The sequence below is a fragment of the Sminthopsis crassicaudata genome, chromosome 2, assembly GCF_048593235.1.
Source record: "Sminthopsis crassicaudata isolate SCR6 chromosome 2, ASM4859323v1, whole genome shotgun sequence".
In the NCBI taxonomy this organism is placed as follows: Eukaryota; Metazoa; Chordata; class Mammalia; order Dasyuromorphia; family Dasyuridae; genus Sminthopsis; species Sminthopsis crassicaudata.
In genome coordinates, this window is record NC_133618.1 from 305,354,448 (window position 1) to 305,368,513 (window position 14,066).

A 14,066-nucleotide genomic window follows, 5' to 3' on the forward strand; every position below is an offset into this window, starting at 1 on the left:
AACTCAAAGCTATAACTAGCAATTTTGATGACTGGGCCAAATGAAACAAAATACCCTGAGTGGAGGAAAGGGAAGGAACTATATTGGAGCAGTCCTAAAATTCCACAAAATTACTATTGAGGGTGGACAGACAGGAGCTTACTTTGGAAACATTTACCAAAAAGACCATCTGAGAGTTTCCTATTTTAGCATTATTCTTGCTAAAAGACAGCATGAAGGAGTGAATAGAAGACTGGTCAAGATAACCAGAATTCAAATTTTGCCTCTGATACACATTTATTGTGTACAGCCCCTTGGTAAGTCTTAAATTCTAAGTGCTCTAAGCAATCTTTCTAGACAGAGTTGTGGAGCAGTCACTGATCTGCATTGAAAAAAGAAGTTTTGTCACTGGGGAGTTTCCTTAACTGATGAAATCCCAAGTCCTGATCCCCAACTGAACCCTCCCCCAAAAAATTACTGAATAGATATGACATTTAGCTGTTTTCTATACTGCAGAAGGAATGCTATTACTGAAAAGTACTCATATTTTGGTGGACTGGGGCAAAGCCATACTATTAATAGTTTTGCTAATATCTTCTAAAACATATAAGTAATGCTAATTATACCTGCATTATCAGTTTGACTGCCAAGGAAGAGATCATATTGACTAGAAAATTGTCAGATTTCTTCATCAACTTTATAAAATTATTCTTATCTCAGAAATCCTGCTCCTCCTTAACTCTATTCAGCACTAAATGGAATGAAGAAAAATGATTGGTTGTCCATCCACTTCCATGTAAAAACCCTGCTTATACTAAAAGGTTATTATTAAAACCAAATTTTTATTTCAGTTTTTCAAAGGATAAAGAACAATGAAGATGTAATTTAGGAAATACTACAACTTATACTTTGTATTATTTAACCTTAAGATCTCTGCCAAAGGAAAAAAGTCTAATCCTGTAAAAAATGAAGATGGGTATCAATTAAGAAATGGCAAAACATGTTGTGATATATAAATGTACTAAAATATTTCTGTATATTGAAATTATGAATATGAAAATTCAGAGTAATATAGGAAGACATGAATTGATGCAGAGCGAAGTGAGTAGAATCAAGAAAATAACATATACAATGACTACAAAGATTAAATGAAAAATTTAAGTCAGTAAGTCAGATAACCTTTTGAGCTATTTCATCAAAGAATATTAATATTGGCAACCTGGATCACTTTATCAGTAGTCCTTTATTTTTCCATCTTGCTAAAGCATAAGAATGTTTATGTTCCTCCCTTGATATTGAGTCAATAGCAATTTAAAAGATTAGCCCCTTAAGAATTACTTGAAAACATGTAGCCCCCTGAAAAAATTAAAAACCTATTTTCCATTATATCCGTTTATAGGAACTTTTCATGCAACAGGGAGCAAAACTGCAAAATGTAATTACTAGAAGAATACTCATATGTTATTATTGTTTGTATATTTTCAAAGGAGACCAAAAAAATTAAATTAAATTAAAAATTAAAAAAAAAAAAAAAACCAGGGGCAACTAGGTGGTGCAGTGGGTAGAGCACCAGTCCTGAAGTCAGGAGGACCTGAATTCAAAAATGGTCTCAGACATTTAACACCTCTTAGCTGTGTGACCCTGGGCAAGTCACTTAATCCCCCCCACCCAAAAAAAGAAGAAGACCAATGGCATCACAATATTGGAGTCAGGGTCCAGGGTTTGATTATAGCTGATAAGGCCAGTATGAATTCAGAAGGCACTACTTCAGATTGAGCAAATATACAGAACAAAGCATGCATTATGCTGAACACAAAATGAATTGGATAGTTAGCTATTCTGTGCTAATTTACTGATATCAACAACACAGTCTTAAAATTCAGACATCAAGGAGTTCTGAGGGGTTCACCGGGAAGGAAACTCATTTGGATATACTAGGTAAATTAATAAATTAATTCATATGTTCATTTCACTTTAGATCTTTGGATACAGTCCACATAACAGATCCACAGTTAAGAGTAAAAAAAAAATGAAAATTTTCTTATTGTTGGACAATATTAAATTAGGGTAAAGATATATCCTGGAAAAATCTCTTTTACACAGGATGGGGGCTTGAGAAAACCATTGCCTCTCAAGTGTTCTCTACCTCAGCACAACATGAATCTACCAAGCAGGGCTTACCCATGTGAGAGAGATAAAGAACCTGTGAGTTCTCCTCATTAAAGCTAATCATAGGATTTGGTCCAAGAAGCAAGAGAACTGATGCATACTCTTAAGAGCATTAGAATGTATGGAATAGATAAAAAGTGCTGACACTTCATCTATAACCCAACTGTAAAATTAACGTAGCTCTTACTGTGGAACTGAAATGACTTATCCATTTAATGCTCCTTACATGGCAGAGAATATTCACCTTTCTCCCTAAATATTTGCCTATGAAAGAGCACTAAAGAAATGCAATAAGTCACTATTGAACTTCTATACTTTACCTATTGATGTTTATGTAAAAAAAAGAGAGAATCTCTTTTTCTCTTCTTTCTATTCACTGTCTTTTTTTTTCCAACTCCTTAAATTCTTTTGTTTTGTCTCAGTTTCCTCTAAGCTTACTGAACCATCTAAAATAATCTTGTACCAATTACTTTGGCCAGGGGACTGGTTTATGCAAAAATCTAAATAAAAAACATTCTGAAAGGCTTCTTTTCAAGATATTACCATCATCTGTGGGAGTATTGATTTGTTATTGATTGTTATTGTTGTGTCATTTATGCTAGGTACTTCTATCCTCTACTATCTTTTGAAATCTGTCCAGGCTTATGTTTGTGGTTTCCATGACACTATCAGTCTTATCCTCTGCATCTCCTTACCCTTTTGCCTTCAAATTTTTCACATTAGGGTCTTTTCCAATGAGTCCTGTCTTCTCATTATGTGACCAAAGTATTTAAACTTCTTCTTCAGTATCTGACCTTACAGTAAACAGCATGAGTTATTTTTTTCATTTTATTTATTTTATTCTTAACTTAAGAAATAAAACAAGCATTTCCCTAACATAGTTGAATAAGGAAAAAATGAAACTGCAAATTGATTGTGTACATCTTGTTTTTTTCAGTATATAATAATGTTGTCATATAATATTTTTTTTCCTTTTTTTCTTCCCTCCACTCTCTCCCCTCACTCTAAAGATGGCTACTATTGGACACAAATATGTATATTTGTGTAAAAATATTTTTATATTGATCTATTTATCAATGCTTTAAATTGATTTCTTTATCAATTCTTTAAATTATTTCTTTAAGTACTGATTAATTTGATCTCTTTGCTATCCAAGAGGTTCTCAAAAGTCATTACCAACACCACAATTCAAAAGCTTTGATTCTGCACCTCTCAGCTTTCCAAGTAGAAACTTTCCAAGTTATACTCACAGGTATAAATGCCACTGGAAAACCCACAGAGTTGACTATATGGACCTTTGTAGGGAAGATGATGTCTCTGATTTTTAGTATGTTATTCAAAATTGCCATAGATTTCCTACCAAGAAGTAATCATTCTTTAATTTTATGGCTACAGTTGCCATTGGCAGTAATCTTTGAGCACAAGAAAATAAAATCCAACACTTTGCCATTTCTCCTTCCTCTATTTGTCAGAATGTGATGGGACTAGTTGCCAGATCTTACCTTTTTTTATGTTTAGTATCAAACCACTTTTATACTCTCTTCTTTCATCTTTATCAAGAGACTTCTTAATTCTTCTTTACTTTGTTGTCAGAGTAATATCATCTGTGCATCTAGAGACTTCAGCTTTTGATTCATCCAGCCTAGAATTTTGCATGATACACTCTGCATATAAATTAAGGTGAAAACATATAACCTTGTTGTACTCCTTTTCCAATCTTAAACCACTCAGTTATTCCATGTTTAGTTCCAACTGTTGCCTCTTGACCTGCATACAGGTTCCTCAGGAGACACATAAAATGACCTGGTACTACCATCTCTTTGAGGACTTGCCACACTTTGTTGTGATCCACATAGTCAAAGGCTTTCATGTAGTCAATGAAGCAGAAATAGATGTGTTGTTCTTTTTTCTAGCTGCCTGGAAAAGCATGAAAAAAGAGAAATCATAGACATCTCTTGGAAAGAAGACTATATTTCAGGAGCCATGAAAGGAAAAAGGAGATTTAAACACATATTTTAGAATGGTCTTTTTATTCTAATTGGAAGTGATAACTAGACCTAAACAAATGTGCTCTAATTTCTTTCACTAATGCCAAAAATTATATGCTGAATTTTAAAATCCATTTGTTTACTCATATAAACCCCTTTATTTCATTCTTCTTGTTTATATCCCCAGCACTTAGCTCAATGTCTAGCATATAGTTGACACTTAATAAATGCTTGTTAATTAAGTGAGTGATTCATCCATTCATTCAACAAAGATTCAACAAGCACTTATAGTGTCTACCATATGCAATGAAGCATATGAGAAAGTGTACCTACAACTTTGAATAAACAAGATTATGGTACCTTTTTTCCTTCTTTCCTTTTTCCTTCTCTTCTTACCACTATCCAGCTTTCTCTTATGTTTTATCTTCCCCATTTGAATATAGATTCTTTTAGGGTATATACAGTTCTAGGTACATAGTAAGAGTTTTTAAAATGTTATATCTGTCTATCAATCCATCTATCTACATCTATATTTATTTATATAGCTATATATTAATTATAGCTAATCAATATTAGCTAAAGAAAAATATATCTATAATATTTATAGAGAAAACTGATACAGTTATAAACTATAGATTAAATTATATATTCATATATATATTTAATCTATTATATTTAATAGTAAAAAATATTAAATTTCTTATGGTTAATTAAAGATATTCATAGTGCTATGATATAATAAATATTATTATACTTAATATATTATATATTTTATTATGCTAATCCATATTAGACATATTATGCTAATATAATCTACATAATACCTACATATAAATTATATATATATTAGATATAGATATATCTATCTTTTAAATGTAGATATATCTATATATTATATAAATATTATAGACTATATAATTTATATAGAGATATAGATTACATCTAAATCTAATATAGATTATATAGAGAAAAAATAGCTTGCATTTATATTGTACATTAAGGTTCACAAAGTGCTTTACAGATTTTATCCTTGAAATAAAGTGGGGGGGGAAGGGAGGGAAATAGGTGAATAGGTGCTACTTTTATCTTCATTTCATTAATGAAAAAACTGAGGCTGAGAAAGGTTAGGTATCTAGTCCAGGATCATATCATTTGGAAGTATCTGAAACCAGATTTGAACTCAGGTCTTATTGACTCCCAAAACTAGCATTCTAGCTACTGAACCAACTTGCTACCCCATGGACATGGACATATGATGATATAGATCAGAGTTGTCAAACTCACCCTCACAAAATTCTGGACTGTGGCCTGTACTGGAATAAAATAGATTTGGGAAATGTTTAATAAAATAAATAAAAATATAATATAATATAATATAGATAATGTTAATTTGTGGTTTTCTAAGTCAATATATAGTCTTCATTTTGATTTGAGTTTAGCACTATCAATGGAGAATATAGAGAGAAATAAATAGATAAAATTAGATTAAGTAAAGGAATAAGTAGAGCAGTGGAGTAGTGAATTGAGTGACATGTGTGCTGTTAGGAAGAGTTCAAATCTGACCTTTACTAGCTATGTGACCCTGGGCAAATCACTTAATCCTATTTGCCTCAGTTTCCCCATCTGCAAAAAGAATTGCCAGAGAAAATGACAAACTACTCCTACATCTGCCAAGAAAAACCCAAATGGAGACATGAAAACTTAGACACAGGTGAACAATAACAAAGGTATAGGTAGACATAAATGATATGGATAACATAGATATCAAAGGACATATAGACACAGAGATAGAGATGGGGATAGAGACAGAAATATCAAGAAAAATATATATCATCATCAAGAGCCTTGGTTTCCTGAACCCATTAAAAAGGCAGTCCAGGATTGAAATCAAGAAAAGCAAGGGCTATCCACAGAGACATTTAACATAGATAAGTCAAAATGACAAATAAACTCTAGGATAAAAAGCTTTGAATAGTCTAAAGTCATTATCATCCTTCTTAGAAACTAGAGGTGGAGCTAGCAAAAATGTCTCTTCAGGTCTCTTCAGAAGCATCATTCAAGACTGGACACAAAAAGACTAAAAAGCTTAGATTGCTTTATTTTGCTGAATAATATACTTTATCCAAGTCTTCACAGTGGGACAGTTTTTGATCACATTTACCTGCTTTTAAAATCCTCTTAAAAGATAGGAATATGTGTGAAGACCGAGTTAGCACCCGGGATACCTTAGAATCCTTGGTCTTTATTCTTGTTCTTTGGGGTAGAAGTGAATTGGATGGATGCAGGATCTGCACTCACTCTCCTTCTCTATCGCCAAAGGTGACTCTCTCTTGTCTTACTTCATCCTCTAATCTTTCCCACAATTCTCTATATACACCAAAAGATCAAACCAGAACAGAATAGTGGGAAGGGCCATTTTCCAAGAATATGCTAATAGAATACTTTCCCATCAGTAATTAGCCTTAAGTGCTCCGTTGTTCGACCTCAGTGCATCAAATCAGAATTTCACCCCTTAACAAATATGTAGTGAATATTTCATTAATTCAACAAACTTATTAAGCCCCTTTTTATGCAATGCACTGGGCTGCACATGCAGATGTCATCTTCATCTTGCCCTTTGAGAGGTTTGAGAGCTAGAAATTAAAACCAAAGATGTTTTGATTTTTTTTTCCCCTCCTTGAAACTAATTTGATTAATTGTTTTTGGGAGACAACACTGAAACAAGAAAAATAATGTGATTGCTTCTTTAAGGACAGATTAAAAACTTGGACATAAATGCCACTCTCCAGGCTAAACCAAGATCTAGAAGATAGCTTCATTTCTAGAATTAGTGGTAGATCAAGGTCCAGATCCACTCTTGATGCCATTATATTCAACTCACTCCACATGACAACTAGAGATTGAATACTTGCCCAAGAGTGAGATCAAAGACACATAAACTATAATCAGAAAATAGGACAATAGATGAATTCAGAATCATCATTTTTTCTTGGCAACTTAACTAATCTTTCTTGTCTAGTCTTGAAACACTGGTCTGATAAAGAAGTCTACATTACTTCAGTCTTACTAAAGAGGTTATTTGAGGGGAATTCCAATTTGTTGTTTTGTTTTGTTCAAAATAAAGGTTTACATGAGAGACAAGAGCTGTTCCATTAGCATACCAAACAGAGGCAGGGGCGGAGGGAGGAGGCAATGTGAAAAGCAACTGGAAAATCCTTATCAACCTACTCATTATAAATATAGCTCTAAAAATACTTGATATTTTTAGTCCCAGAAGATACTAAAGACACCACAGAGAATCTCACTATCCATCACTGTTTTTTTTGTTGTTGTTGTTGTTGGGGTTTTTTTTTTTTTTTTTTTTTTTTTTTTGGTCAAGCACAAAGCTCTCAGTAAGCATCTGCTAATACAGAATCATTGAATAGCCCTTTGGTAGGATGAAAGGCAATATGCAAACACCCACAGAGCCTGTTCACTGACTTCAGATATTCATCTCTAGAAGGATGTCTATTTATTTGATAGTCTAGGAAAAGAAGCGATGATAACCATTCTAAGAAAAACAATAGGAGAAATTAAGACAAATTGAATGTGATGATTTTTTGTGGATGACATTTGGCAAGAATTCTAATCTATGACTTGATATTTCTACCCACAAAATAAACGTGAGGAATATGTAAGTAACAGATATGTTACAACTAACTGAAGACATACTTTGACTCATAATAAAGATCTTGTTTAGGAGAGAGCTAAAGTTTAAAAAAAAAATCTGAATTTGAACTCTGGCTAGAATAGCTGTGTAATGTGTCCTTGAATAAGTAAATGAACTTGGTACTTCAGTTTTATCATCCGTAAAATGAGAATAATAATATCTGCCACTCCTGTCTCCCAAAGTTGAGAGGCAATATGTAGTCTTAAAGAAGGAAAGAGCTGGGATCAAGCATTAGAAAAGGAAAAGTGATATAATGGAAAAGTTATTGACTTTTGAGTCACTTTGAATCTTGGCTTGGCCATTCTTACCTCTATAACCTCAGGCAAATCACATCACCTTAATAGGACATAGTTTCCTCAACTGTAAAATAAAGGGGTCACAATAGATGACCTCTAAAATCCCTTCCAACTATGTCTGTGATCCTATGCTACCACATACCATTTTTCTTCCATTTTCATAAAGTCTAAAATTTCTTTATCTGAGCATAATCTTTTGTCATATCATCTTCTGCCTATAACCTTGAGTCCTGGTCTTTTTTTTCACCATGATCTCTAATCCTTCCAGTGATTGTTTCTTTTCTGGTCATTCTACCTGCTCTAGCTACATTTCTGATACCTTCCCTAGCTTGAACTCCTTAATGAAATAATTCAATTCAGCACTGTATACTACACTAGAATCCTATGTTTCCTTATCCTAACACCAATCATGTCTTGCTAAACACCAATTTCCTATCATCTTTTGTCTTTGCTTCTATTCATACGCTATTGAACAAAACTGGAGAGAAAAAAATAAACTTTTTTTTTTTTCCTCATGGGATTCACTATAAGTTCATGTGACATAAACTCAACTAGGTCCTTACTGCAGCAAGACAATTTTTTATACATCCTTAATCAATTTACTATCCAATTCATCCCTTTCCATTCATCCTCAAACTACTCCAACCCTGTCATGTAAGGGCCCTGCTTCATATGTAGTGGGGAAAAAAAATTAGGCCATCCTCAAGAGCTTTTTTCTCCCATCCTATTAATCTCACATTAATTATATTACAAACCCCAATATCTCCTCCTTCACTCCATTTCACAAGAAAATGTGGCCTAAAGCAACAAAGGACAATTAGTACAGAGAAAGGATTGAATTTATCAGTTAAGAATCATTGGTAACTTTAAAGAATAATTTCAGTAAACCAATGGAGGAGAAACCCTATTACAGGTGTTGTTACAAGGAATAAATGAGTTGTGAGGAAAGGAATGTGATAAATTCAGATTATTTTGGAGAATGTCTTTGACAGGGAAAAGATATAAGATAGTAGCTAGAGGGGATGGAAAGTAAAGACAAAGATTCTTAGCAACAGAAGAAGAACCAGTAAATGAGGAGAGATTGAAAATGACAGAGAAAAGAAGTCATGGATATGAGTAGCTTCTAGAAAAGGGACTCGGTGAAAAGAGAAGATAAATGAAGATGTAGAGGAGATGAGGTTTAGAATACAGGAATTAAGAAAGATAACCTCTTTAAAAAAGAAGAAAAGATTATCAACTGAAAGATTGTGGAACAGGAGTGGCATAGGTGACTTAGAGAAAAAGGAACAATATTTGGAACTATTGCTAAGAGGATAAGGATAGAAAATCACTCAAGAGAGAATATGTACTTTCATGAAGAAAATAGAATTAGGCAAGAGATATAATTATGGATGAATCCTTGTTTTCACTGGAGCCAAGACCCAACAAAGGTCAGGTGAAGCATTTGTGCGTCCACTAATGAATAAAGGAACTGACATTACTGAGGCCATGAGAAGTTTCAGTCTTCCATTTAATGATATCTTTTAGTTTCTGAAGGCCTTTCCTTTTACTGTCAGTAAGAATGGAGTGTTAGAGGTGAGAGAGTGATGGAAAAGGGAAAAGTAAATTCATGCCATTCTAGTAGCAAATGTCTTATTTCTCCACATCTAAAAAACTGAAATTTCCAAGATAGTCAAAACTGGCTTTTTTCCCCCAGCATGAAATTAATTAAAAATTCACAACTTTTTTTCTTACAGGTTAAAATGACCATCTCTCATGTCCTGGTAGGGCAATTTGGTCAAACACTGCTTTTCAACAGAATAGTTCTCATATTCTCTCCTTTCACAATTTAAACCAATTTTCTTCAACTGTTAATTTTGCACCTTTCTGCTTAAATATGCTATGATAGTTCAGATCACTTCCTAATATACAATGAACAACTTCATTCTAATAACTTTTGGACCACTTGAGAGTTTCAGAGATTTGGGATACCAGTTTACAAGCTATAGGAAAGGGACCTAAATATAGTTTGGGTTTTTTTTGTATATTTGGCTTTGGTATGTTTTAGTATTTTATTTTAAAAATTTTTGTGCTTTTCAGCAGTGCTTACTTATTAACAATTCCTGGGAAATGAAGGTCTGATGTCATCAATATACTAAATAAGTGAATTCTGGAACATATCAATGCATAGCTTTCTTCTTCTAGCCTCAAACTTAGTTTTTCTTAATTCATTCATGATTATGAATATTGTTAGTAATTGTAATACTCTATTTTTGTACTAAAAATGGAGAGGCAGTGTTATATAAGGAAGGAAAATGATTTAGTGGAAAGAGCTTAGTACTAGTACTCCAAACTGAGTAAACTTGAGTTTCAGGCCTACCCTCATATACAAAGTAGCTGTGTAACCTGGTCATTTAATTTCTCTGATACCTAATTTTCCAAAATGACTTGGCCATGGGGTCAAGGCTATGTGAAGACTATGTGAAGTAGAAAGAATTATAGACTTGGAGTCAAGAGATCTTAACTTGTTTTTGCTCAATACTTACTAGATATGTAATCAGAGGCAAATCACTTGAGCTCTCTGAACTTCAATTTCATCACCTGTAAAACTTAAGTATTTTAATTGACAATTACAGGAGGTAGTAACTGCTTCACAGAATTGTTATAGAACAAATCAAAAAAAGCAAGTGGACTCAGACCCACAAAATTTGGCAGCTTCTTTGGCATAATTGAGCAAAAATTATTTTTAAAAATGTGTAATTTCAAGTCAGATAGTTTTGCCCCAATATCTGTCCCTGTAAAAAGTGAATTTTTAAATTTAAATATAAATTTAAAATCTATTACATTAATTGTATATACATTATGTTTATATATGGAGGAGAAACCCTATTACAGGTGTTGTTACAAGGAATAAATGAGTTGTGAGGAAAGGAATGTGATAAATTCAGATTATTTTGGAGAATGTCTTTGACAGGGAAAAGATATAAGATAGTAGCTAGAGGGGATGGAAAGTAAAGACAAAGATTCTTAGCAACAGAAGAAGAACCAGTAAATTAGGAGAGATTGAAAATGACAGAGAAAAGAAGTCATGGGATATGAAGTATATGTATGTATATGTATATGTATATGTATATGTATATGTATATGTATATGTATATGTATATGTATATGTATATGTATATGTATATGTATATGTATATGTATATGTATAGGTGTAGTACGTGTGTTGGCTGATCCCTCCCACTCTCTCTCAAAAGGAGGTCGGCACCAAAGCAAGAATGGTATCTATTTGCTCCTCAAAATATTGTTAACGGCTAGGAGAAGTAATTTTTAGATTCAAATTGTGGTTCTGATTGCTATCCTTTAACAGGGATATTTATGTGTTGGAATGTTCATCGCTATCTTACAGGAGCATTACTATTAAGGGGGGGGGGGGGAGTGCAGTGGCACCAGTCAGAACCTTCCAGTTTCAAGCTGCAACACTTGCAGCCAAAGAGAAGAAAGGAGACAATTTGTGAAATATATGTCCAAAAGGTCTGATTCTACAAACTATGTATCCAAACTACATATTCAAAGCTTGACATCCTTTCCACCAAATGCCAATTCCACAATGAATACACACAGCAAATGGCAAATAAACTCATTTATCTAAACAGATAGCAAATAGAAATCAGAAAGTATATATAGATCAGAAAATACTGAGTAAATGAGTGCTCCACTGGTAGCAAGATAACTGAACTCAACCAATGGAATTTCAGATCTCACCCAAGGGAAAATTCCATAAAGTTTCTAGTGTAGTAAGCTGGGAATAGTGATATGATCAAAATGCTATCTCCTCTGCATATTGACTTCTTCCTAAAGTCTTTCCCTCTTCAGGGACCTAAGAAGAATCCATAATGGTACATCCTTTCCTCTCAAAACTGGAAGACAGAACACCAGAAAAGAATAGAACCTCTCTCACCAACTCTGTCCCTCACAAAAAAAGCATGGAGCAGTGAATAATTAATCTTCACCTATATCAAGGGTTGTGAGTCTCAAGTATTATGTGTAATAAAGCATTTGTAAACCTTCATTTACATTTTATATTTCTATGTGTCATTTGTCCTTTCTCTTCATAAGCTATCCTTTGTAATGTCCAGGCTAGCTTTCTGGAGGATCTCTGGACAGATCTTGGTCTTTAGGTGAAGAGTAATGAAAACAGTACAGGCACTACTAGGCTGGTCAAAGATGGAGTCCAGAGTCTTCTTTGTGTCTGTGTCTGTGGCTGAGAGAGATTTCTCTTAACTCTTCTGTGTCTGAGACTCCCAGTTCTCTCAGCCCTTAAATACCTCAGTACAATTACATCACAACACACTGAGCATGTGCCAACTTTTAGCAGCACCATTACAATCACACTAAGTATGTGCTTAACTAGAGAATCATTAGTTCATCAATCACATTGAGTAGGTGCTTAACTATAAGCACCCTGCTGTTAGTAACTTAAGTATACCTTTTCAGAGTTCCAGCACTCTATATTCCTTCAGCAACTGGATGGAGGTTATGACTTACCTTTTGAAAATCAATATTCTTATTCAAAAATAGCAAATCTATATAGCCTTATGGCTATGGAAGATTAGTGGAAGATTAGTAATAATTCCTTAAAATTGATTAATTTAGATAGATAAGCCATGTATTCAATAAACTCCTTCTCTATACCATCACAAGTTTTCTTTTCCTCAGTGGTATTGTATTTTTCCAATTACTTGTAAAAGATAGTTTTCAACATTCATTTTTGTGAGATTTTTTGAGTTCCAAATTTTTTCCCTCCATTTCCCACCTCTCCCCTCCTCAAGACTGCAAACAATCTGATATAGGTTATACATCTAGCCTATTTGTCATGTTTTAGAAGAAACATATTTCCATATTTGTCATATTTTAGAAGAAAAATCAGAACAAATGGGGAAAAAAACAAGAGAAAGAAAAAAGAAAAAAATGAAAATTATGTTTCAATCCACATTCCGTTTCTATAGTTCTTCCTCTAGATGCAAGTGGCATTTTCCCTGTCAGGTCTATTGGAATTGTCTTGGATCACAACACTGTTGAAAAAAGTTAAATCTATCATGGGTGATCATTACATAATTTTGCTGTTACTATGTACAATAGTCTCCTTCACCCAGCATCAGTTCATGTAAGTCTTTCAAGGCTTTCCTGAAATCAGCCTGCTTTTCATTCTTATAGAACAATAATATTCTATTACATCTATATACCATAACTTATTCAGCCAATCCCCAACTAATGGGCATCCACTCAATTTTCAATTCTTTGACAACACAAAAAGCTGCTAAAAACTTTCTTGCACATTTGGGTCCTTTTCTCTTTTTGATCTCTTCACTACAAGTTTCCTTCTGATTAAACTATAGTGGATTTATCTCTCTTGTTCTCTCCAATTTTTTAACAATTTTTAACATTGTTTATAACTCCTTCATCTTTGATAATTCTTTTCTGTCTTAATAGGAAAGAAGGAATACAATGAAACAAATATTTATTAACTAGTGACTATGTATCAGGCACATTTGTTCCTCACAACAACCCTATGAGGTATGAGCCATTATTATCCCCATTTTGCCATAGAGGAAACTTAAAGAGATGAAATAACTTGAGCTGGATCACACAGTTACTAAGTGTCTGAGGCTGTATTCAAACTTGTTTTCTTGACTCTAAGTTCAACACAATGGACATTGGGCCACCTAGTTATATCTTATAATATTTTTTTCATTTCTCCTTCTATTTTCCTGAATCCTTCTCAGTTTCATTTCTGAGAAATTATGTATCCCTATCCCTTGCCTTTACTCTCTTCTTTTTGCCTTATATAACTTCTTTCTTGATGATCTCATGAGTTCTCATGGATTCATTTATCATCCCAGTATAGAAGGCTATTAAGTCAATATTTCCATCCATCTTTTCTCT